Below are 26366 nucleotides of genomic sequence, written 5' to 3'. Positions count from 1 at the left end.
CAGCTCCTGCCAACCTAGCAGATCGAAAGCACATCAAAGTGCAAGTAGATAAATAGGTACCGCTCCGGCGGGAAGGTAAACGGCGTTTCCGTGTGCTGCTCTGGTTCGCCAGAAGCGGCTTAGTCCTGCTGGCCACATGACCTGGCAGCTGTACGCCAGCTCCCTCGGCCAATAAAGCAAGATGAGCGCTACAACCCCAGAGTTGTCCGCGACTGGACCTAATGGTCAGGGGTCCCTTTACCCTTACCTAATATAATACAGGCACAGAATTGTAGAGCTGGAAGGGATCTCGATGATCATCTAGCCCAACCCCCTGCAATGGAAGAATCTCAACTAAAGCATCCATGACAGATGGCCATCCAACCTTTGTTTGAAAACCTCCAAGGAAGAAGAGTCTACCACCTCCCAAGGGAGTCTGTTCCACTGTTGAACAGCTCTTACTGTCAGAAAGTCTTCCTGATGTTTAATCAGTGAATTGTAGTATATTTATATAATTTTGAACAAACGTTATAAAGCAGCCATTCTTCTTAGACATTTCAATTATCCAGGCAAACGTGATGATGTTCATTGGTAGGCAACTACTGGCTGGGTTTCCCCAGCTACTCTAGGCGGCTCCCAACAGAATATTAAAAGCACAATAAAACATCAAACATTAAAAACTTCCCTAAACTTCCTTGACATCTGATGGGAAGGCGTTCCACAGGGTGGGTGCCACTACCAAGAAGGCCCTATGCCTGGTTCCCTTAGCTTCACTTCTCACAGTGAGGGAACTACCTGATGACCCTAGGAGCTGGTCCTCAGTGTCCAGGCAGAATGATGGGGGTGGAGACGCTCCTTCAGGTATACTGGGCCAAGGCCATTTAGGGCTTGAAAGGTCAGCATCAACACTTTGAATTGTGCTCGGAAATGTGCTGAGAGCCAGTGTTTGTACTGAGAGGTCTGTGCTCTCCAGAGTCAGAGATCTAATAAGATGTTGAGTCCATAGATATGCACATGACCAAATATTGTTGAACACCACCCCAATCTCCAAGCAACGTGAAATTCCTGGGGTTCTAGGCACTTACCAAGGGTTCAGTTTCCTTTGGAATGAGGAGGAGCAGAGACTGTAGTGTCTTTATGATGTATGGTTTATTTACACATATATACAACCTGAGCCTATGATAGAGGGGTTCACAGCATTAACACCCCAAGAGGGTCTTGCTTACTCCCATAGCCACAGCCTTGGATTTCAACTGAAATTAGGCATGATTCTGGCTCCTGGCTGCCCAGCCTGCAGCCTGCAGCCTGCCAGCTTCTAGCTTCTAGCTCACATAACTCAACTTTCAGTTCTGGCCTTTGTATTTCTAACTGCCGGCCAGTAGAGCGATGGGGGCCCACCCACTGGCGGAAGAAGAGAGCAGGGGGAGCACACCGCCCCCAGCAGAACGATCCCGGTGGGGTGCCATCATGGCTGCCCCCCACCCTTGTTGGGTGCCACGCCACCACAGGCATACAGTCTACCCGCCCCCTGCACACTCAGAGCAGTAATGGTAGAGGATGGATGAAGTTAACAAAGTGAGAATTCAAGAACAGGAATTCTATTAACACTTAGGATAGTTGGTGAGCTGTAAATCCAATGGAAGGTAATTACATTTTATTGAGAGAGAACCACGTATATTGCTTATTCAAGCCTAAAGAATGTGTCACATATGCCCATGAAATCTATTGAGCTTTTTTTAAAAAAAATTGTTGTTCAAATATAGCAACTTTTAAAGTCAGAGACAAAATGCCCAAGGAAACAGAGACAGGGCCTCACAGGTTCTTCTATATTTTAGTAGTTGCGGCTGGCAATACACATTTCATCACCTTCCATTTTAAACCATCGTTAATACGCATACATTTTCCATTTCTGTCTCAATTAAATCAATTATACTTAACAGAACCTGTGCCTTCAGGGGAAGTGTAACTTCAATCGACCAGTTTCTTGGACACAGGAAATTTCTTTTGCTAGTTTTCCCTGTATCTATATGGCTTTGTTTTTGTTTTGTGTTCAATGGGAGCACATTCTCCATTCACACCTATGATTCGCCTCCTGAGTCAGGCTAGGAGAAAATGGATTATATGATTGTATTGTATACAGAGCAGCACTCACCAGACATGCCAAGCCTTCTTTCACACCCTATTTTGCTTGCCTTTTCAATTGCAATTTGGCATCTCAAGTCCCATCAATCAGGTTGCTTAATGAGGTACTGTAGGCAGCTGTATTTGTCAGCCCAGAGGCTAATGCACAATGTGCTTGTTCCAAAGAGGTTTTCTATTTCATGCATATGATGAAGTAGGCTATTACCTACAAAGTTCATTCCGAAAGCTCAGGCTCCAAATGTATTAACATTTGCAGTCCAACGGCACGGTAGACGTTAGTGTTACAGAATCTACAGGTTCTTTCCTGTTGCAGAATCTATAGATATGAAAAGTACAAAAAAAAGTTATGGCCAACGTGAAGAGGAATTGCAGGCTGGGAGAGGTAGATTATAAATACACATTTCCACAGTGAACAAAAATAACATTGCAGTATTCTAGATAACCCATCGGTCATGAGAGTTTACTTCACTAGATAACCCATTGGTCATGAGATTTTACTTTACTTTTTACTCAACATGTTCAAACTTGGGGTTTGATGTGATTGTAGAAGAAGTGCTATTATGAAACACTATGGTGCTGAAATGAAGTAGAACACTTAATCTTTGCAAACAAAAAAACTAAAACCCCCAAAAGGCAAGTAAACTCAACAGTAAAAACTGCAAAACTAGGTTGGAGAGTGTGATATCAAACAAAGTCTTTGCATGCCCACAGTCCTGAAAAAGTATGAAGTAAATGATCAAATAAATGAAATCTTTAAATGCATAGTGGTTCAGTACAACCACTACTGCAGGGGGACCCTGTTTTGAGTTCATACTGACAAAAAATTGATTATCGTTTCTATATATCACCAGTATCAGAGGTATTACTCTTATTCCTGACTGCAAATCTCACAAAACAGAGAAATGTAACCAATGCCAAAAACAGTCAAGCACATCTCTCTAGTGAGCTAAACTGGCTCATATACAAGGGAGGACGCAATGGAGGCAGCTGAAGCCCCCTCACCTTGTCCCTATGACTGAACACACTCACCCTCAATGGTGGCACTGAGGAAAAGGAGAAAGAGGAGGAGCAAAAGGGCCAGGGGGAACAGACAGTGAGCCCTCAGATTGTGGTTCTGGGCCCAGGCCAGAAACCGATGGTGCCATCCCTTGTCTCAAGTCCTGACCTTGCTTTCGATTTCAAATACTCAGAGACTTTAAGAAAGTCTCTTTGCACAGTAGACGAAAAGGGTTAATTAAAATACGTAGATGTAATTTACGTTTCATTCTCAAAGCTTTTTCTATCACATCCGAAAACAAATGCTGGAACTGGATGCTGGAGCTACGATCTGGAGCTGCTTTCTGTTACCCTCATCTGGACAAGACTCCCACTTAAAAAACAAAAACAAAGACTTCAGTGGTTTTCATAAGAAGAATAGGTTTATCACATGGCATTGGTGGACACTGCTGAGGGAGAGTGTTGCAGATACAGTGGTACCTTGGTTCTAGAACAGAATCCAATCCGGAAGTCAGTTCAACTTCCGAAACTTTTGAAAACCGAGACACAGCTTCCGATTGGCTGCAGTAGCTTCCTGCACTCAAGCGGAAGCTGCATCAGACATTCAGCTTCCAAAAAACATTTGAAAACCGGAAGACTTACTTACGGGTTTTCGGCATCCGGGAGCTGATTTGTTCATCAACTAAGCTGTTCAAGAACCAAGGTTCCACTGTATTAATATTGTGCAGCTTGAACTGGATGCTCAAAAACTGACTCCTTTTGGAATAAAACATTGTCCAGACCCATAAGTATTGTTCAAAGCTTTACTAACCAGAACTTCTACAAAACAGGTACAAAACAATCAAAGATACATCCAAATAATTCTATAAGACATATGCTTATCCAAGGCATAGGTTCATTTTCTTAGAAATAAAATAACTTATAATCAGAGTTGACAAACATAGCTCTCTCTCTCTCAGGCTCCATTAGCCAGCATGGAATTCCAGCCCAAGGCTCCTGAGCTCCTGGAGAGGCATCTTATCACATCCTTTTCCCACAGAGCCTGGGAAAAGCCAAGACCCTTCCAAAATGGTGAATTTGCAACTGAATACTTTACTCATTTGATCTAAGGTTAAACACTCGCGTGTTAGAGCAGAAAACTTTCTCAGCTAATCATTAACTCAGCTAAAGCTTAGAGAGCTCTCAGTATGCTGCCATAGGAAATCCCCAGTGTTAGCAATGTACACTCAGGCAGTCTCCATTTCAGGGTCAATTAAACAATTATACTTAACAGAGAGGACCCATAAAGCATTGCCATAGTGACTGAAGAGAAGCAAAGAACAAGGGGGCAGGGAGAACCTGATCAGCAGTAACAAAAAAAGGACGGACCTGGTTTGTGGCGGACAAGCGCTAAGTAGCTCAGTGGTGGAGAACATCCCCCCCCCTACATAAAGCCCCCATCATCTCTAGGTAGGGATGGACAAGGGTACTGCCTGAAACCCCACAGAGTCAGTGTAAACAATAACAGAAGGACTAATGGTCTCTGACTCCGCATAAGCCAGCTTCCTAATGGCTCAGGACCACAGTACTTCAAGGACTGCCTCTCCCCATATGTGTCCATCATCTGAGGCCCTTCTTGGTGTGCCTCCATGTGGCTGTTAGGATATTTCCGTTCCACCTTAAAAGGGAGCAGGATGTTTGTGTCACAGCCTGCGTATTTCCTGTTCACAGAATGTTTCTGTTGTGTCTATGCTTTCGTTTCTCTCTCTGCGTCTGAGACACTGAAGCAGGCAGTCATGTTTTCTTTGTTCTGACCAACGCTGAATAAACTTGTAAATAATGCTCTCCTGCGTGCATCTTTCGCTGTGCATTTTCTGCTGATAGAGCGTGCATCAGCTCTGGAATGTGGCAAGCTATTTCTGGAGCTCGTGTCGCTAATTGCTGATACTGTATCTACGGGAGATCGATGGATCGTCCGGAGGCGACGTGGAGTCATGATGGACTTTGTCTCCCTGGCAGTATCCCAACAGTGGCAACACGAGAATGGGCCTTTTCTGTAGTGGCTCCCAATTTGTGGAATGCTCAGGAACCTTTGTTATATATTTTTAGGTGCCAGGCGAAAATGTTCCTCTTCAGCCAGGCCTTTGGCTGATTAATATCCTACAGCCTTTAAAACGTGTCTGTGGGAAGGAGGATTATTGGTCTGTTGTCTTGGTTTAATTGTTTACTTGTGTTTTATCTTGTGTTTTATTCTGAAGGGAAAGAGACTTTCTACAGGCAATGGCTTCTCCACCTGCCTTGCCCCACCCTCGAACACCGGGAGCCTTTCCCAGAACAGCAGAAGCAGCTGGGAAGAGAGGAGTTCGGGGATATTAATAAATAAATAAATTATAAGTTGTGTGTCCTCGTTTCTCAATTTGATCCTTTTAAACTGTTTTGTTTTTTTTTAAATATTTTTATTGGGTTTTCACATTTTATATAGACAAAAACAAAACACAGAACACCAAAACAGACATAAAAGACGACAAACATGTACAATTTCCTAACATCTTATTTTCTAACCCTAGTCCTTGACTTCCCCCCACCCCCACCCTTGCCTCCCTATTCCCAAATTTATGTCAGCAAGTTGGCATTTCCTTTTCCATCTTAATATTAATCCTTTTATAAAAAAAAACAAAAATAAATTTTCCCTAAGTTGGACCCCAATTCTCTTCCCGCGATTTCTCATTTTTTCTTGAATAATTTTCTTATTAACTAAACCCCCTGGTCTTGAGTGTTGTTTGAATTTAAATGCTTCCCTCCCTCCCATCCCCGGTTTGCGTCCTTTCCCAAGACATGTCCAAAATAACAGTTTTTAGCCTGGGTTCCGCACGTCCGAGGCCCTCAAATCTCTTTCAGTCCCTCTCCGCCGGTTTTGTTGGTAGTCCTTTTTGTCGGTCATCGAGTCTCGAAAGAGTTCCTTCACAATCAATCCAATCAGTCCATAGTCTCTTCCCATATTTAGAAACAACTGCTGAAGAATTTCCACAAGGCCTGAGTCTTGATGATAATCAAAATCAAAGTCTATGTGGAGGCCCCAATTGTACTTCTTTATTTCAAGTTCCTGAATTCCATAAACTCCCGGGGCCTCCACTTTCGTCTTCTGTATCTTTCGTAGGCTTAAAATGGATTTAATCCAATAGTCTCCTTGCTTGTGTTCTCCAGATGTCGGCTTCTGGTTAGTATTTTCCCACTTAACTTGTTCTCTTTCTTGTTTTGTCTTCTCCTCTTCTTTGTTTATTATTTCGAATTCAGCTGTGGGTTCTTTCTCACTCAAGTCCTCATTACATTCAGCAGAACTACTTATTTCAGAATTCAAGGTCCTCAGTTGTTTACTCATAGCTGTAGTCTGCTCCTGTAAGGTTCCCACCAGTGAAAACATCCTTTTGATTTCTCTCAGTATCTTTCCACCCACAGCCATTGTAATTCCACAGAATTCCCCCTAGAGGGAATCTGGTTACTTAATATTCTTTTCTCCAACAATCCTCTGACCTGTTATTGTTTCTTTGTTTCCAACAATTTTGATTCAATTGTAACTCCTTTTAATCCGGAGAGATCTTAAATAGCAATTTTTCCACTGTTAACAGTCCATTTGACAGCTTTGACAGCTGTCAAATTCTGCTCCTCTATACAGGCTCCAAAACAGGTCGCTCCCGGGCCCGGGAGGGAGGGTTGTTTACAACAAAACAAAGTCTCTTCCAACACTCCACTCTCCTGCTCAAATTTGCCTTTCCAAATCTTGGAAGTTACTGTCTTTTTGAAACTCACCCTTTACAGGGTAGGCACTCCAGCTTAGCTCTTATATCGTTGCTCTGGATCGTCTGCAAGGGGGGGGTGGGGACTTCCTTTTAGCACACCCCCCGGTCGTCTCAAATTCAGAAGGTAAAATTTTTAAAGTTCAGTTCCAGATTACTCACGGGTTCTTTTTTTCAGTCCAAATTTCAAGGAAGGAAGTCAGCGCTCTCCAGTTATGGCTCGCGGCTTCGCTCAGCGGCGGTAGCGATCGACTCTCAGTGCCGCGCCGTCCCCCGTATCCCCTCCGTAGCCTTTAAAAAGGCTCTTCGCGAATCAGGGGGGGGCGCTTAAGGCACCCGCCGAGTCTTCAGTCCGCAGGCTTCCGCGCCTGCGGTTTTTAAGGGTCCCCGTGTCGCCGGCACGGCAAAGACCCATCCACCGCTGAGCCGATTCCCTCCGGAGCTCGGAGGGAATCCGCCATTTCCAGATCGCGCCAACCCGGAAGTTTTAAACTGTTTTGTATGTCTCTATGCATTGTGCAGAGACATCACCTTGCCAACAAAGGTCTGTATAGTTAAAGCTATGATTTTCCCAGTAGTGATGTATGGAAGTGAGAGCTGGACCATAAAGGAGGCTGATCGCCGAAGAATTGATGCTTTTGAATTATGGTGCTGGAGGAGACTCTTGGGAGTCCCATGGACTGCAAGAAGATCAAACCTCTCCATTCTGAAGGAAATCAGCCCTGAGCGCTCACTGGAAGGACAGATCGTGAAGCTGAGGCTCCAATACTTTGGCCACCTCATGAGAAGAGAAGACTCCCTGGAAAAGACCCTGATGCTGGGAAAGATTGAGGGCACAAGGAGAAGGGGATGACAGAGGATGAGATGCTTGGACAGTGTCCTTGAAGCTACCAGCATGAGTTTGACCAAACTGTGGGAGGCAGTGGAAGACAGGAGTGCCTGGCATGCTCTGGTCCACGGGGTCACGAAGAGTCGGACATGACTAAACAACAACAACAATGCATTGTGATTTACTGTTATTTTTGTTGATTATAGATTAGTAGTAATTCTTTATTGTAATTGATAAGTGCAAACTGTTGATTATTTGCTGATATTTAATTTTACTGTTCACTATTGGATTATAATGGATATTAGAATATTGTTTTATTTAATATAAGTTGTTTATTGTAAAGTTATTGTGACTTTTTATATTGGATCAGATTGTTACTATTAATGTTTGATGTTTTATTGTTATTTTTATGTGTGTTGGAAGCTGCCCAGAGTGGCTGGGGCAACCCAGCCAGATGATTGGGGTATAAATAAATTGTTGTTGTTGTTGTTGTTAATAATAATAATAATAATAATAATAATAATAATAATAATAATAATAATAATTCTGTAAACTGCCCTAAGAACTTTTGATGAAGGGTAATATAATGATGATGCTGATGTGCTGACTGCATAAGTGTGTACATCCCTTTGAGATTTTTTTTAATTTTAATTTTTACTTTAAAGTGGCATCCTATCAAATCAATCAATCAATCAATCAATCAATCATGTATCTGGCTTCCCAGGTACAGCAATTGTAGCAGCGACATTGAGCAAACCAGGCTTATTGCCCATGGTGTCCCCAGTTGGTCCTAAGAGATTATTACAGGGTTGCATGGGCGTGAGGTTGGGCATGGCCCAACAAGGTGGCAGTGCCAAATCACTGGTCTCACAAAGCCTTAAGGCGTCTTCTGCGGAGGACAGCCTGTGTCGCTCTGCTGTTCTGTGGCCCTCTGAGCGACAAACACCTGTGGCTTTCTGTTTTCTCCAGCATCTTTTTCATTCCCCACTAATAACTTGTGAAGAAAGAGAAACCAAATTGACTGCTGTGGCTTCCGAGAAACGCAACTGGTGAGAAACTGATTAATGCGCTTGACAGTTAATCAAATGCCCGAACAATATTTCCCTAAGCCCAGAAGGGGCTGTGTAATTGCAGCAGCGGAGATTTCATAGCTTCCCACTTGCCTCGGGCACTGGGTAGGCACAGTTGCTACCTTTTGAAATGAAGTGCAGCACAACATTTAAATCATTCGCCGGGTTAGGAAACTAACCAAACGATAAATGCAACCCACATGAATATCCAAAGGACAAGCCCACTTAACAATGTTGTGTCATTTTGTATTCACACAGGTTAAACACACAATGGCAGGAATATTACAGGAACTTGATTCGGACTCCTTTGCCACGGGTTTGGAAAGAATTCCGCTGCGATGGTGATCAATTTTTAATTACACTTTCTGGCAGCGTAATAATATGGTGATTCGTTTTCCTGACAGGAACCTGGAAGATCATTATGCAGCATGAATAATTCAGAGAAGCAAAGTTCTTGTTGACAAGAATAGTAATAGTTTTTGCATTTTTTGTCCCCTCGCCCAAGGGGATCTTGTTGACACCCCTAGCTAGAGTTAAGACATGCCAAAAGACTTTAGCCACAGGCCTTGGGTAGGTTGAAAAAAAAAACACCTGGAATGGAGTTTGGAAAGTAGATTTGAAAATTTTGTTAGGGCAAGCAAAATAACGTTTGTCAGCTGAAATTTCTTTTAAAAGTTTGAATAAGCATTATTTATTTCATTAACATATTGTTCATATGGGTCTTTATAAAACAACAACACACAATTATGCCGTGAGGATACATTCTCCATCAAGCTTATTGGTAAATGAAATATGACCCAATTTTCATGATGGAAATGTTGCCTTTGCTTATAATGTGCATTTTACAGCAGGCTGCACAGCGAAGTGGTGGTTTCTTCATTCCACTGTGCAGCAAGCAGGCTACATTTTCAACCCACAGGGAGGTGCATGGAAAAAGTTAACACTCTCCAGACTGAAAATTGATCTGGCCGCAGCGTGGAGCCATCAGATGACCACTTCATTGTACAACCCATGTGAATCCACCTCTATTTATAAGCTATATATTTTAATCTTTTATATGTAGTTATATGGAAATATATTGGATTTTCTTTTACATAAATGGATAATTTGTTATTAATTTTGCAAATCTGCTTGCTTCTGCCATTAAACACACACACACACACACACACACACACACACACACACACCTTTCCCTGAACTTATGCAGCAAAACTCTGCGTTTCAAAGTTGCAGTGTTTTTGTCTATTGATTGCTCACCTGCCCCTCCACGATCAAGGATAATCCATTAAAGGACTCCAGGGGTTTGGATTTTGTCCAAAGTCCGCAGAGGGGTGAGGGCCATGCCATGACCCACCCGGAAAGCCGGGGTAGAGTGTGAGTTGATTTCTATCGACCGAGCCCCCTCTTCAGCTGGTTACCCTTACCAGACTCCCTACAAGGTGGGCAGGAGTCAGTTATCGTTTTGGATTCCGGTGCCTAAGCCAATACCGCTCACATTCTGCATTCAGTAAAGTTGTGGCCAAAATTTGCCCATTAACATTTAAACTTAATTCATGTGTCATGATGTCTTTATTAACCAGGAGGTGGACTGTGGCCTTGAAGTGCAACCTGGGGTCTGAGGCGATCAGAATGAGGGAGTCATTTTTGCATCTGAAGCCCTGACAATATGTCCTGGCCAGGGATGAAGGTGTAGGTAGTACAGTCCTACCTCGGGTTACAGCTGCTTCAGGTTGTGTCTTTTCGGGTTGCGGACTGCCGAAACCCAGAAGTACCGGAACGGGTTACTTCCGGGTTTCGGCAGTTGAGCATGCGCAGAAGCGCTAAATTGCACTTTGCGCATGCGCAGAAGCGCCGAATCGCAACCTGCACAGATGCACAGACGCAGATGCATGGATCACGTTCGCAACCTGAACATCCTATTCCATCCCTCGCTGTGCCTGCTCCAGGTGGCATGAGAGGTCCAGCCTGCCTCCACCAAAATGCTTCTCACATTAAACCACTGATGGGTGGAACACCCACAGAGGCTTACCACTTGCCTGGATATAGATTGGGGCCTCTACCACAGGGAAGTCCCCCACCCACTGAACCTCTTGGGCTTGCCGATCAGAAGATCGGCAGTTCAAATCCCTGCAACGGGGCAAGCTCCCATTGCTCTGTCCCAGCTCCAGTGCTAGTTTACTACTATTACTACTATTACTGCTATTAAAATTTGAATACTGCCCTTCATCCAAAGCTCACAGCATTACAACATGGAAACACAAAATACATGAGACTCTTAATTTCAGGGTCTTGGGTTTGAGCCCCACACTGGGCAAAAGATTCCTGCATTGTAGGGGGTTGGGCTAGATGACCCTCATGGTCCCTCCCAAACTCGATTGGGTGGCAAGTCCCCTCCCCCATGTGAAATGAAGACACAGGAAACATTATTTAAGGTTAATGGGCATAAAAAGGCCACAAGTTTATTGATTACAGGAATAGGAAGGTATTGACCTTGGGCATTGGCTCCTATCGACTAACCGGCATGGAGACTGGGAAGGGTTATCCGCAAGCCGTGGGGGTCCTGTTGAAGTACGCCAACTAGGATCCCACGGGTGTCACCGCTCGGGGGCGTGCCGGAGGCCCTTACCTCCCTAGGTTTCGGAAGCGCTCCATCTGAAAACGAGACAGAGCACCCGCAATGTCATTATTAATGCCAGGTATGAATTTGGCTGAAAAATATATATTCTGCTCAAGACAGAGGAGGACGAAGGACCGTAACAAGTTTCCCACCCTGGTGGAACACGTGGACTGTCTAGAAAGAACCGCTACTACTGCCTGGTTATCAGTGTTGAAACAAACCCTATGATTGCGGAACTGCTCTGCCCAAAGATGTACTGCCACTACAATAGGGAAAAATTCCAAGAATGTAAGGTCCCGAGTAATAGGCTTGCCTTGCCAATCTGCTGGCCACTTTTGGGCACACCACTGGCCCCTGAAATAAACTCCAAAACCCAAGGAACCTGCCGCATCTGATTGGACTTGGAAGTCAGCATTGAGTGCCATGGAATAAGGATATACCGTTGTACCTGTCGAGGAATTGTAGCCAGACTCCCAGATCTGCCTTAACTTCTTTGGAGAGGCGCACCCTATGCTGTGGTGCCCTGAGACCTGCTGACAATCTGGCCAGACGGCCACAAAAGGGCTGACCAGGCGCCACTACCCTACAAGCAAAATTTAGGTGACCTAGCAGGGATTGAATTTGCCTTAGGGTAACTTTCTTTAGGGGCAATAGCTGCTGTATTAGTGCCTTAAGGGCGAACAGTTTTTCCTCGGGTAACCTAGACGTTTGGGCCACGGTGTCTAACTCTATGCCCAGATAGACCATGGAAGTGGCTGGACCCTCCGTTTTCTCGGTGGCCAGTGGCACCCCCAGCTCCCAGGCCAGGGCCGTGAAGGCCTCCAAAAGGGCGGAGCATCGTTGCCTATTATCTGCCACCAAAATAAAGTCGTCCAGGTAATACGACACGCCCACCGACCCTGTCCTGAATCGTAGGGCCCAATCGAGAAACGTACTGAATGACTCAAAGGCTGAGCAAGCCACGGAGCAGCCCATAGGCATTGCTTTGTCAATGAAATACGCTCCCTCAAATCTAAAGCCCAAGCAACAGAAGTCAGCTGGATGGACGGGAAGAAGGCGGAACGCCGACTCGATGTCACATTTGGCTAGAAGTGCCCCTTGCCCAAATCTGCGAATCATTTTAACTGCTTGGTCAAAGGAGGCGTATTTCACAGTACAAAGTTCCTGGGGGATCGCGTCATTGACTGAGCCTCCCCTTGGGTAAGAGAGGTTGTGGATCATGCGAAATTCCCCTGGGGCCTTTTTAGGTACAATGCCCCGGGGGGATAGGTGAAGTCCTTCCAGGGGAGGTTGGGAAAAGGGGCCTGCTACCCTACCTGCCCTGATTTCTTTCTCTATCTTTTTTCTAACTACCTCGGACCTTTCCCTAACTGATTTTTGATTTTGTGGGTCCCCGGTGTTGGGGGGGGGAAAGCCACGGGGATCCTGAACCCCATGGAGAACCCCTCCCAAAGGTATTGTGCGGCTTTTCGATCGGGATATTGGTCTAGCAGGGTTTTGAGGGGCTGGAGACGGATAGAGGAGAAGGCAAGACTAAGATACCTATTATTGACGGTTACCGGGACCCTGATGAGAGGATCCGGGGGCACCTCTGGCATTGATGTTGAAGTACCTCCTGCCCCCCGAAAGGGCTGCTGCTTATTCTTAAAGCACGCCGAGGCAGGGTGGTTTCCCTGGCACCGCTCACATTCGTGAAGATACTTACAGGAGGGACGCAAACATACACCTCTGTTGTATTCCCAACACTGGCGGCGCCGTTTTGCATCTGTCTTACCCAACTTGGCCGATTCCTGGCTTTTCTTTTCAATATAAGGGCCAACGTCCTCACCCCAGTAATTAGGATCCCTTAGGTCCCATCGGGTGGAAGGCAGGAGAGAAGCATTTCTGCGGAAATTCTCATCATATGTTAAAGCGGCATTTTCCCCTGCCAGCGTGTGAGCCCACCTCACATGCGCCAAATAAGCAACCAGATCCATGGAGCGCCGCCAGATGCGTAGTGAGCAGGGAAGCTGCGTGCACGGCTTAAAGCAGGGACGGATTTAAACCTCCCTGCCTGGAAAATTAGTCTAGGAAGATCCACAGCCCCGCAGATACCCGTCTGCAAAGAGAGGGGGGACTGCTTGATTAAATTACAAAAAACCACCCCCCACACCCAAGTACTTAGCCAGCCGCAGGACGATCAGGAGAGACTTTCTGGACATCCCAGCAACTCCAATGTAGTTTGGAAGCAAAACACCAATGCAGAGACGCTCCCAAAAGCTGGTCCAGTAAAAGGAACAGAGGGCAGAAAAGCCGACAAACAAAAAGCCGACAGACAAAAACCAGGGTCAAAACAGGTCAGCTGGAATGGGGCAAAGAGGGCGGACCCCAGTCGTGCCTGGCCTTAAATGGGTGAGGCCACGCCTCCCTAGCCCGCCGATTGGCGGGCAGGGCTGCAGGCAAGCCCGGGGATTCCCTTGCTCTCGCGGGGGCAAAAGGCCAGCCCCCGCGTGTGTGGGAGGGGGTAGCCCGCAACCCCCTCTCCTCTTCAGTTCGGAAATGGCTTTCTCTGATTCTCTGAAACCTATATCCCTCCTCCCATGGGTTTCATCTATTCTTTCACACATCACATTCTGCCTCAGCCACATTTGAAACCTCCTATTTACTCACACAAACATATACCAGCCGACATCCAAAACCATGACATCCATTCACGTTCGTGCCCTGGCTTCAGTCCACAAATATCCACTGGCTTCTGTTGACTGTCTTCCAGAGGTGAACAGCCAACAGCCAACATCCACAAACATCAGTCTGCTTTAGCCTTGTAGCCCCCACCAACTTCTGAATCCAAATGCCACTGGTTTCCATCCACCAACATCTGCCAGCTTCTCTTAGGTCCATCATGAGACATGGATACCAGCAGCCGTCAAGCAAGCAAACTTGCCTTATTATCAGTCCATAGCATCCCACTGCCAGAGGGTTGCCTCCTTCCATTCACCACTTTGCCTCCTCCAAGTGGAAGAAACCTGGGCAGTGCTGAATGTCACATCTATTGCCAGGTTTGTCCTGCTGGAAACAGAAAAGGGCTTTTCCCCTGGCCTGCCTTTATATCCACTCAGTTGCCAAGTGCTTTTGTGACATCACAAGAAACCCACAGCCAATGGCAACAGCTGGGGAGGTATCATCTTCATTGCTTTGAGCCTCACAGTGGCAGGTGGACCTATCAGTGATTGTGTGCTTGTTTATTTGGGAAACGGGTGGTGCTGTGGTCTAAACCACTGAGCCTCTTGGGCTTCCAGTCAGAAGATTGGCGGTTTTAATCCCCATAACGGGGTGAGCTCCTGTTGCTCTGTCCCAGCTCCTGCCAACCTAGCAGTTCAAAAGCACGCCAGTGCAAGTGGATAGATAGGTACCACTGTTGTGGGAAGGTAAACAATGTTTCCATGCGCTCTGGTTTCTGTCACGGTGTCCCGTTGTGCCAGAAGCAGTTTAGTCCTGCTGGTCACATGAACCAGAAAGCTGTCTGCGGACAAACACTGGCTTCCTTGGCTTAACCATCCAGGAGTCCTTTACCTTTTACTTATTTACCTTATCATTTCTAATTACTACTTCAATGGAAATGTGAAAGGACTGCAGTCTTAGTCTTCCCGACAACTTAGAAGTCTGGATCCTTCTCCTGTATTATATGAAAACCCCTCAAAATAATAAAGCTAAAACTGGTTGGCTAACTCAAACAGGACTCTGGGATTTCTGCCATCTGGAATTCCTAGGTTGTCCATGTGTCCTACTTTGCAGATGATCTGAAGGAATCCTCTGTTCAAAGGGCTGTGCAAACCAAGCTCAATTCAAAGATAAAGAACCAGAAGAAGGGAATGGACCTTGAAGTTGTCCGAAAGTTGGCACCCGGACAGCAGACCAAGGAGGCATACAGAGCACCCAATTGCAGCCTTCCCTGCTAAGGTGAGATATCTTGTTTCTATTTAAAATATAGTAATTATTTCCAACTGTATATATGCATTAATTAATACATGCAGATTATATGCAAATCCATGTCTTCTTTCTGGTATTGCATAACTGGCCACTCTACAGATTTTGCATTTTCAGTGTCCCAGGCAAAAGGAAGAGGAGTACCTCCCAGTTGTTGCTACTTCTTCTCCCACCACTACTAGGTTAGATTTCCATACCCTCCAACATTTCTCTGATGAAAATAGGGACATCCTAAATTATTATTATTGTCAGGGGTTCAGGAGCAGAGGCAAGGGCAAGGGAGGAAACAGAGAGCGAGGAGGAGGAGGCAGAAGAAAAGATGAGTGATGACGACGACCCGAGATCTCCGAGTCTTTCCAGTGAATCAGAAGATTCACAGAAAGGAGCACCAGTGGCCAGGGCAAGGGGGGAGCCTAGGGGGACACCCCAGGAAGATAGAGCCAGAGGGGACTCAGAGGGGAGCAGTTGGAGATCGGGACCAGCGTCACCGCCAGAGAGCAGGGAAGAGGAAGGGGGCCAGGGATCAAGCGCTGGCAGCTCACAACAGGAGGGAGGGCACGAGTCAGGAGTGGCCACACCTCCATCAGGGAGCGAAGAAATGGTCAGACGGAAAGTGGAAGGTTGGGCGCACGTGCCAAGTTCAAATGCACAGGAAAGTGACGCAGTAGGCAGCCCGGAGAGGGAGCCAGGTCCTAAAGCCCGGCGCAAGGAGACAGAAGGGTCCGGGGGGTCGGCGTCGGAGGAGTCCCGGAGGGAGGAGACCCCGGGGGGCAGAGGGACCCAGAGGAGAACAGTCAGGCGGAAAAGGTGGAGCAGGGCTAGGATATTAAGTTGGTGCACAAGGGGCGGAGACTCAGACGGAGCTTCGCCGATCTAACCATAAGACGTAGAGTTGCACGCAGCAGCTTGAGAATGGGAACTGTAACTCAATAAAGACTTTTACTTAATGATCGCTGGCTAGCGTGATCCTCTGTGAGCTAGGATCGGGGAGCAACTCTGACAGTAAGCTCCGTCTCATAAATTGTGGGCATCTACGACCTCAAGGAGAGGAGAGAAAGCGGGTGCCTACTAGCGAGCTCACGAACGGCAAACAACATGACGGCTGAACAGCAGATAGCGGAACTCAGAGAAGCAGTGACACGACTGAATGCCGAGGCACTTGCATCCAGGAAGAGAGAGGAGGACGCAGCTGCCGCCTACAGGGATCTCCAGGTCAGGTTGGAAGTGCTTACTAAGCAAGGGCAACTGACACCCAAACCGGAGGGGATTGGGTTGGGGAGACGAACAGGCGGTCTGGTCTCTCACTTCGATGGGAATCTGCAACAGTACCCCAACTTTAGAGCAGATGTAATGTGTGCACTGCAACTGCTGAACAAAGACTTTAGAGATGAGCAAGAGAAAGTGGGGTTCATCATGTCCCATTTGCATGGAGATGCTAAAGCATGGCTGCGCAATTTGTGGAGGGATAAGGATCCGGCGGTCCAAAATGCGGATGCCTTTATTAAAGCGATGGATGGGTGCTTTTTATCAAGCATTGACGTGGATCTTGCTCGGCAGCAGATACATGGACTGAAGCAAGGGAGGGCCAGCGTAAGGCAGTACCATGCCCGCTTTTTCGCTTTGGTCAGTGCCCTGGAATGGGACAGAGATTCGGCTCCTGTCAGAGACCTTTTTTGGGAGGGCTTGCACAACTCGGTTAAAGATGAGATTGCGAGGGGGGAGAGACCCCGGACCACGCAGGAGATCGTTCAGAGGGCGCTGGCGGTGGGGGTGCGGCTGGAAGAACGTCCGTGGAGCAGGGACGAAGGGCGTGGAGGGCGCGAACCAGCCAGGGGCTCCTCCTTCCTTCCCAGAGAAGCAGCGCGTGCGCAATCCACGCCTCTGCCAGGAGGAGGGGCGGAACCTATGGAGGTTGGAAGTGCAAGGGCTCAGTCAGCAGCCAGAGCCCTAGCACCGGCAACAGTGAAAGCGAAGCCTCCTAGAGGGAACAGGAAGTGTTATATCTGCGATGATCCACAGCATATGGCGAAAGAGTGTCCCCGGAGGCTCCACAAGCACACTGCAGCCTCAGCAATGGTAACTGCAGCAACGCAGCAAGGAGAACCACAGCAGGGAAACGACGCAGTCTGGCTGGAGGAAGAGGCACTGGGGCCCAGCCAGACGTGTCAGTGAAGCAGTCCCCAGAGATTTTACAGCCCATGGACCCCCTCCCGCCCAAGCCAGTAGTGAGGCTCACCGCATCGCTCCAGCTGCCCAATGGAATCACCATGGACGTGCCAATTACCATCGACTCAGGCAGCAATGCGGACTTTATAGGGCAGGACTTTGTCGACCGGCACGCCATACAGTTGCTGCCTGCCACGCTGCCCCTGCAGGTTGTCACGGTGGATGGCAAGGAGCTGCTAGGGGGGCAAGTGGTGAAGCAGACGCCACCAATGGTGATGCGACTTGGGAATCACAGGGAAATCATCAGCTTCAACGTCACTCAACTATCGGACACGCCAATTGTATTGGGCATGAGTTGGCTGGACAAGCACAGCCCGACGCTGGCTTGGTACCAGAGGCAGCTGACCTTCGGCTCTTCCTTTTGTGCTGAACACTGCATCGTGCCCCGGCAGGAAGGAGAGGAAGAGGAGTCACAGCTGCAGCTAGGCATGCTGCAAGCGGTTCCCCACAAGTACGCAGAATTTTTGGAGGTTTTCTGCGAGAAGGAGGCAGACAGGCTACCCCCCCACAGACCATATGACTGCAAAATTGACCTGCTGCCGGGGGCGGCGCTGCCCAAAGGGAAGCTGTATTCCATGTCTGAGGACGAACTGCAGGAACTCAAAGAGTTCATAGATCATAATTTGGAGCGCGGTTTCATCTGAGAGTCCAAGGCAGCGGGGGGCAGTCCTGTATTCTTTGTTAAGAAGCGGGACACGCCCCAAAAAAGGCTTGTAGTGGACTATCGCATCTTAAACAGTGTGACCAAGCCATCGGACTTCCCCATGCCCCGAATCGACGACCTCCTTGCAAAGGTACGGAAGGGCAGCGTGTTCACCAAGTTGGACCTGCGAGGGGCGTACAACCTCATTCACATGCGGGAAGGAGATGAGTGGAAGACAGCCATGTTCATGCCCCTGGGTACCTACGAATATAGAGTTATGCCTTTTGGATTGCAGAATGGCTCCCACGTGTTTCAAGCGTTCATGCATCACGTGTTGGCGGGGCTCCTCTACAAGACGTGCGTCTGTTTCTTGGATGACATCCTGATCTTTTCGGAATCGCAGCAGGAGCATGGCAGACACGTCAAGGAAGTGCTGAGCAGGCTACAGCAGCATAGGCTTTACGCCAAGCTGGAGAAGTGCCAGTTCGACGTGACGGAGGTGGATTTCCTGGGCTACAAGTTGTCTGACAAGGGGCTCGCCATGGACAGCGCCAAGGTTCGAGCAGTGTTGGATTGGAAAAGCCCACGCAACCGGAAGGAGGTCCAACGGTTTGTCGGCTTCGCGAACTTCTATCGCAAGTTTATCAAAGGCTTTGCTATGCAGACGGCGGCCATCACAGACACGCTCAGCTCCAAGAAAAAGAAGTTCATCTGGACAGAGCAGGCGGAGCAGTCCTTTCAGGCACTCAAGCGGCTCTTCGCGTCGGAAGAGCAGCTGCTTCATGTCAACCCCAGCAGGCCGATGAGGGTGGAGACAGACGCCTCGGACAGAGCCGTGGGAGCAGTCCTGCTGCAGAAAGACCCGCAGGGGGTTTGGAGGCCGGGAGCGTTTTAGTCCAGGAAGCTCAGCAAGTCCGAACAGAACTACACCATCTGGGACAGGGAGTTGCTGGCCATTCATGCAGCATTCAAAGCGTGCAGGCACTTCCTGATCGGCGCCAAGCACACGGTGCAGGTCTGCACGGACCACAAGAATCTGGAGCACTGGCGCACGGCACAGTTCCTGAACCAGAGGCAGATACGTTGGGCTGAGTTCTTTGCGAACTTCGACTTCCGAATAGAGTATGTCCCGGGGGACACCAACATCATGGCGGATGCTCTCTCCCGTAAGCCGCAGTATCTGGAGGAGGCAACGCCAGCGGCCGCCATGCACATCTTCGCACCAACAGTGTGGGCATGCGCGGCGGCAACAGTTGACCTGGAGGCGGTGCGACGAGCGTTGCAGGATGACTCCTTCGCGCAAGCAAAGATGGCAGAGGTACACAGGGGCACGGCAGCGACCGACGAGTTCCAGCTGCGAGATGGATTGCTCATCCGTAAAGGGGCCATCTACGTGCCGGGAGACGAACTTCGCGCCAAGGTACTGCAGCAGCTGCACGACGCGCCCACTGCCGGGCACTTTGGCAAGGAGAAGACGATGGAATTAGTCGCCAGAGACTTCTGGTGGCCCGGAATGAGAGGGGAAGTCGCGGACTACGTGGCGAGGTGTGACACCTGCCAGAGGGCCAAACCAGTGCACAGACCGCCGGTCGGACTGTTGGAACCGCTGCAAACTCCGTTCGAACCATGGGAGAAAGTGGCCCTTGACTTTGTCACGGATCTGCCCAGCTCAAGGGGCAAGACGGCCGTGCTGGTGGTGGTGGACTTGTTCTCCAAGATGGCACATTTCATTCCGTGTGCTAAGGTGGCCACGGCGGAACAAACCGCCAAACTGTTCATAGACCACGTGTTCAAGGTTCACGGTCTGCCGCGGTCTATTCTGTCCGACCGAGGGCGACAGTTCATCTCGAATTTCTGGCAGAAGCTGATGGGCTTCCTGAACGTCAAGATCAACCTGGCGTCGGCTAGACACCCGCAGACCAACGGGCAAGCGGAGCGGGTCAATGCCATCATGCAGCAGTACCTGAGATGTTATGCGAATCAACAGCCTGTGACGTGGGTGGATTACCTGCCTCTCGCCGAGTTCGCCTACAACAACATGAAGCACGTGTCCACGGGGGTCACGCCGTTCTTCGCCAACAACGGGAGGCACCCCAGAACCTTCCCGGGACTGGAAAGAATGGGGGAGGGGGAGCCGCAGACAGCAGATGCGTTCGCGTCAGAGTTGCAGGAGGTCCACGATCAGCTGTGGCGGCACCTGGAGCTGGCCAAACACGCATACAAGGTACAAGCGGACAAACACAGAAGGGTTGGCGAAGAGATCCATGTGGGAGACTGGGTCTGGTTAGCAGCCCACGCAGTGCCGGCCAGGTCGTTGGCGAAGAAGAAACTAGGGCATAAGCAACTGGGGCCCTACCAAGTCGAAGAGCAGGTCAACCCGGTGGCTTTCAGGCTGGCGCTTCCGGAGGGTTCCAGGATGCATCCGGTGTTCCACAGATCGGTGCTCACTCCCTACAAGGCACCTCACAGATTTCAGGAACCAGGCACGGCACCAAGTCCACTCCGAGAGAGAACCGAGCAAGGGGGAGTGGCACAGGAGGAGCGCATCAACGAAGTCACAGAGATTTTGGACTCTAGATGGGGGAAGAGGGGGTAGAATACTTTCTCGCCAAGGAGGGCACCCCGGCCAGTGCCAACAGCTGGGTGCCAGGCTACGCTCTAGACGAACCTCTGCTCAAAGAAGAGTTTCATGCCCTCTTCCCACACAGGCCCATGCCAGCTGATTTTTTCGACGACTGGCTTTTCACGCCCACGCTTTCAGCCAGCACGTTCCGGGGGTTCGACTCGGACGAGGAACCGACACGCGACGCACGTTCCCCGGAGGGGTCACCCTCGGGATCTGCCTCAGAACCCTCGTATTGGTGGGACGATAGACCAGAGGAGCAGTGGCGCAGAAAGTGGCTGGAGGGTCCAGGACGAGCGACGCCCCCAGGAGGAAGCGAGGGAGAGACGGACATGGACGTTTTCGGGGACGACCGGGGTTTCGAGCACGGCGGCACAGAGATGGAAGCGGAGGTGACCGTCGTCGACGAGAGCAGGGAGGAAGAACCGGAAGACTTCAGATGGAGACCCGCCACGGGAAGCGAACTGTACCCGACATTCGTCCCCCTGACACAGCAGCACCCAGCTCCCGCACCGGAAGGAGGGGAGGGGGGAAGAGGGGGCTTCGAGGGGGGGATGGATGTCAGGGGTTCAGGAGCAGAGGCGAGGGCAAGGGAGGAAACAGAGAGCGAGGAGGAGGAGGCAGAAGAAAAGATGAGTGATGACGACGACCCGAGATCTCCGAGTCTTTCCAGTGAATCAGAAGATTCACAGAAAGGAGCACCAGTGGCCAGGGCAAGGGGGGAGCCTAGGGGGACACCCCAGGAAGATAGAGCCAGAGGGGACTCAGAGGGGAGCAGTTGGAGATCGGGACCAGCGTCACCGCCAGAGAGCAGGGAAGAGGAAGGGGGCCAGGGATCAAGCGCTGGCAGCTCACAACAGGAGGGAGGGCACGAGTCAGGAGTGGCCACACCTCCATCAGGGAGCGAAGAAACGGTCAGATGGAAAGTGGAAGGTTGGGCGCGCGCGCCAAGTTCAAATGCACAGGAAAGTGACGCAGTAGGCAGCCCGGAGAGGGAGCCAGGTCCTAAAGCCCGGCGCAAGGAGACAGAAGGGTCCGGGGGGTCGGCGTCGGAGGAGTCCCGGAGGGAGGAGACCCCGGGGGGCAGAGGGACCCAGAGGAGAACAGTCAGGCGGAAAAGGTGGAGCAGGGCTAGGATATTAAGTTGGTGCACAAGGGGCGGAGACTCAGACGGAGCTTCGCCGATCTAACCATAAGACGTAGAGTTGCACGCAGCAGCTTGAGAATGGGAACTGTAACTCAATAAAGACTTTTACTTAATGATCGCTGGCTAGCGTGATCCTCTGTGAGCTAGGATCGGGGAGCAACTCTGACAATTATTATTATTATTATTATTATTATTATTATTATTATTATTAATACCCCACCCATCTGACTGGGTTGCCCCAGCCACTCTGGACAGCTTCCAACATATATAAAAACATAATAGAACATTAAACATGAAAAAACTTCCCTATACAGGGCTGCCTTCAGATGTCTTCTAATGGTTGCATTGTTACTTATCTCCTTGGCTCAGGGGTCACATAACTCCACACCACCCAACATTTTCCAATGATAATAGGATTGTTCTAAGGGAAAACGGAACATTCTGGGACCAAATCAGAAACTGTGACAGCTTCTGTAAATCTGAGACTTTCCTTGGAAGATAGGGACGCTTGGAGGGTCTGGATTCTGGAGAATGAAAGGGAGCAGTAGGGTAATATTTAGGCTTGTTGGGGGAAGAATAAGCTTCAGAGAGTCATGAAGGAGTTTGGCAATTCTTGGGGAGGTTTTGATTCTGCTTCAGTCTTGCTGATGTTATCAGGTACATAACAGGTTTCTAAATTATGGGATCATTAGGTGGAGAAAGCTTTTTTGAGGGGAAGGGGAACAATTCATTTGCTGAGCCCAATTCCAAATGCAACTGAAAAATTTCCTCATAACAAACATGCACTACAAAATCTACTGTACATACACGACTCATATATTTTCCTTTGCTATTGTTGTCATTGGTAAAACTTTGTATCCCAGCAGTCAAGGGTTCCTTCAGATTGAAAGGCTGGATGAAGCCCAAAAGGGTTGCTAATGGAGCACAGATACCCAGATGTCTGCAGAATCTGAAGATGCAAGGGGTGAGAATTATTTCACATTGTGTTGATGAGATGTGGATTGCCAGCAATTAAAAATCAATTATCCCCAGCAGCTGCGTTCATATTTCAGCAGAAATGGGGAAGCAGAGTTTGGGGCTTCCCAGGCAAGCATTTCCTCCTCCCCCATGTTATTCTTAGTGCTATATTAGCTCCATCCTTGATCCACTGCTACTCATGAAAATGAGAAGGGCTGCTCCTTGTTCTTTCTCACAGAAAACTGCAGCCGTTCTTCTCCCAAGTAGAGTTACTGGCAATAAAGGGATTCAACTCCAGCCTCTTGCATGTCCTCTCTTACAAGTAGATACACTGGCACAGAATAGCACTAGTCAAGGCTTTCCCCCTCTGCTGGAACTTGCTGTAATGGCATTCCAGTACCTCTCAGCTGGGTCCCAGTTATGAGGGAGAGACCCAACAATGAGGAGACCCTCCCAGGAACCTGAAGAGGACATCCTCTATGGCAGGGGTCAGCAAACTTTTTCAGCAGGGGGCCAGTTCATTTTTATTTTTTCCCCAAAATATAGTCCGGCCCCCCACAAGGTCTGAAGGACAGTGGACCGGCCCCCTGCTGAAAAAGTTTGCTGACCAGTGTGGTAGACTATTATATTGTTCTGCAGGGAAAAGCAGTTTTATTCTGTTTAGCAAGCAGAACGCTGAAGCACATAGAATATTCATTCAAGGACCTTGGAAGAAAAACAGAGTGAACATCTGAATTGATGTCCCCCTGCACCTCACTGTCAACTCTCCACAATAGAAACTATGACTAATGCTTCCAGCAATATTCCTGTTGCCACAATGAACGTGTGTTTTTATAAACAGAGACTATTATTACAAAAACAGGAAGTGAAAAAGAAAGAATGAGAATGCTGTAACGGTAGCATTATCTCTCTGTGTTAAACTGTACAGATAAGAAGGGGAGGATTCACTAGTACAAGGCACAAGATGGTTGCTGAGAACAGCAAACACTTTAGGTGCAACAACTGATAAAAAGGATTTTACCAGCAACACCTTGACAAACACAGGGGTGCCTAGGTTTTAGGAATGGGGAGAATTCAAATCAGATTGCATTTAAACATGGATTTACCCATTTTACACTTGTTAAGATTATATGTGGACTGAAACACCACCACCTTTTGAAATTTGTACTTCTCTAAATTTTGCAGTTCAGTTCTCCAGCTCAGCAATATGCACAAAAATCCATAAACTAAAGTAAAGTGTGCGTGAAAATGCACATAAAATAACAGGGGGGGGGGAATGATTTAGATTAAGGAAAATACAATGAGATAAAATATACTTTGCAAAAATGTGTAAGGCAAAATTGCATACAAAAATGTGTACATATTAGAAATGCTGATGAATTTTCAGGATGACTATTTTTTATTTTTTTATTATTATTATTAAAAGGAGAATTCAGAAGCTGATGTGGAAATGTGGAGAATTGAAGACAGGTGACATGAGCAACCAAAATTGACAGGTTTGCCCAATCCTACCTGGTCAGAACATGTCTGAAAATGAAAAAATGGGGATGTTTTGGCAGCAGCGGCTGGTTTGCCAATACAATGGGAAGATGTTGCTGTTGCCAAGTGCAGCCAGTGGATAGGGAAGTCTCCACACCCTTGCTGGTGGGAAGAAGGGTGTCAGAAGGCCAGTATAGTCAACACCATGAAAGGTGCAGGGCTGCTGTTGTATCTTATGTGTTCCTGGTGTGGCCAGTCAGTAGCTGCAAACCTGCACAGCTTTGACTTTACAATTCCTGTTGCTGACAAGTCTGCTACCAAAAAGGGTGGGAATGGGGGGGGCTCTCTTCCCCCTGCTCACTTCTGAGCATCAACGGCCTCTTCCCAGTCCTTCCCATCCATCTGCTACCTCGCTGGACGCTGGTGGTTCTAGGAATTAAACCTCAGTGTATCATTGTGGCTAATACCCCACCAGAGTGGTGCATGCTCTAATTATCTCCCGCTTGGACTACTGCAATGTGCTCTATGTGGGGCTACCTTTGAAGGTGACCCAGAAACTACAACTAATCCAGAATGCAGCAGCTAGACTGGTGATTGGGAGAGACCGCCAAGATCATATAACACCGGTCCTGAAAGACCTTCATTGGCTCCTAGTATGTTTCTGAACACAATTCAAAGTGTTGGTGCTGACCTTTAACGCCCTAAATGGCCTCAGCCCAGTAGACCTGAAGGAGCGTCTCCCCCCCCCCATTGTTCAGCCCGGACACTTAGGTCCAGTGCTGAGAGTCTTCTGGTGGTTCCTTCATTGATAGAAGTGAGGTTACAGGGAACCAGGCAAAGGGCATTCTCGGTAGTGGCACCCGCCCTGTGGAACACCCTCCCTCTCAATGTCAAAGAAATATACAACTATTTGACTTTTAAAAGACCTCTGAAGGCAGCCCTGCTTAGGGAAGTTTTTAGTGTCTGATGTTTTAATGTATTTTTAATCTTTTGTTAGAAGCCGCACAGAGTGGCTGGGGAAACCCAGCCAGATGGGCAGGCTATAAATTATTATTATTATTAAGAGCAGAGAACCAATATTTCCTTCCTTCTTGCTTCTGTCATGTATTCATGATGTCATCTGCCTTGCACCCCTTGTTCCTCAGTTTCTTACCAGGTTTTTGATTGGGGAATCATAGAATATGTGAAGCCCTTGTTTATTTGGACAGCAAACAGGGAGCAGATAATGTTGCAGTTCTTACCGAGCGGCTAGACCAGAAAAGGTGAATGAAGTGGTCCAACAGCACAGGAGCTCTCCAGTGTCACATGATAGGAAGCATATGATGATCTGAGCCGTACCAGGCTAAGTGGCAGGCATGGGCAGTGGAGGACACTTGAGAGCACTACTGAGCTACTGACAAATGCTGGTTCTAACTAAGGAAGCAGGGAGATGAGAGCTGGAAATGGAAGAGTGTGGGCAGCTTCCTTGTTCTGGATGCAGGTCCTGCAAGATAGGAGGCAGGCAGAAATGGAAGGGACACCAAGTGGAAAGTGCCTTGCCAGTAGAACGGGTCCTACCGATAGGCTTAGAGTGGAGTGGTTGCCTCAGGCAGACGTTTTTGGATATTGCAAGGAAGTAGCTTTTGTCTTCAAGGAGAGAGAGACCGTCCCTCTCTTTCCAGTCAGCTAATGTCACACCCAATCCACACGTAAGTCAGCCTTTCGCTTTAATAATAACTTGAACAAAACTTGAACACCACACTACTTAGCTGCAGGAGAGGGATTCATGAATGGTTGCATCTGACTGAGATAAAAGAGATGTGGGGGTACTCAACTAAGTTTTACTCAAGAGCAGACCTATTGAAATCAATGCACCTGACTTGCTTCAATGCCATCCATGATATATGGCTGAGGTGAAAATGTAACCCCAGACTTTAATA

General features: G+C 48.3%; 1 long non-coding RNA gene across 2 annotated transcripts in view; it reads left to right on the top strand.

The window, feature by feature from the left end:
• LOC309514786 overlaps positions 1 to 24757 on the top strand; it is a 45591-nt gene extending 20834 nt beyond the window's left edge. The window contains exons 2-4 of one of the 2 annotated variants that reach the window (XR_014212202.1): positions 15181 to 15345; positions 22878 to 22975; positions 24395 to 24757. This is a non-coding gene — a long non-coding RNA (uncharacterized lncRNA). The remainder of the gene's footprint in view (positions 1 to 15180; positions 15346 to 22877; positions 22976 to 24394) is intronic. The other variant, XR_014212201.1, reaches the window with a different exon arrangement.
• Positions 24758 to 26366: the final 1609 nt, after the last annotated feature.

This window comes from Podarcis vaucheri (genome assembly GCF_965113315.1).
Source record: "Podarcis vaucheri genome assembly, contig: SUPER_11_unloc_1, whole genome shotgun sequence".
NCBI lineage: Eukaryota > Metazoa > Chordata > Lepidosauria > Squamata > Lacertidae > Podarcis > Podarcis vaucheri.
Note: the sequence above shows the minus strand (reverse complement) of the source record. Positions and strands in the feature narration are given on the sequence as shown.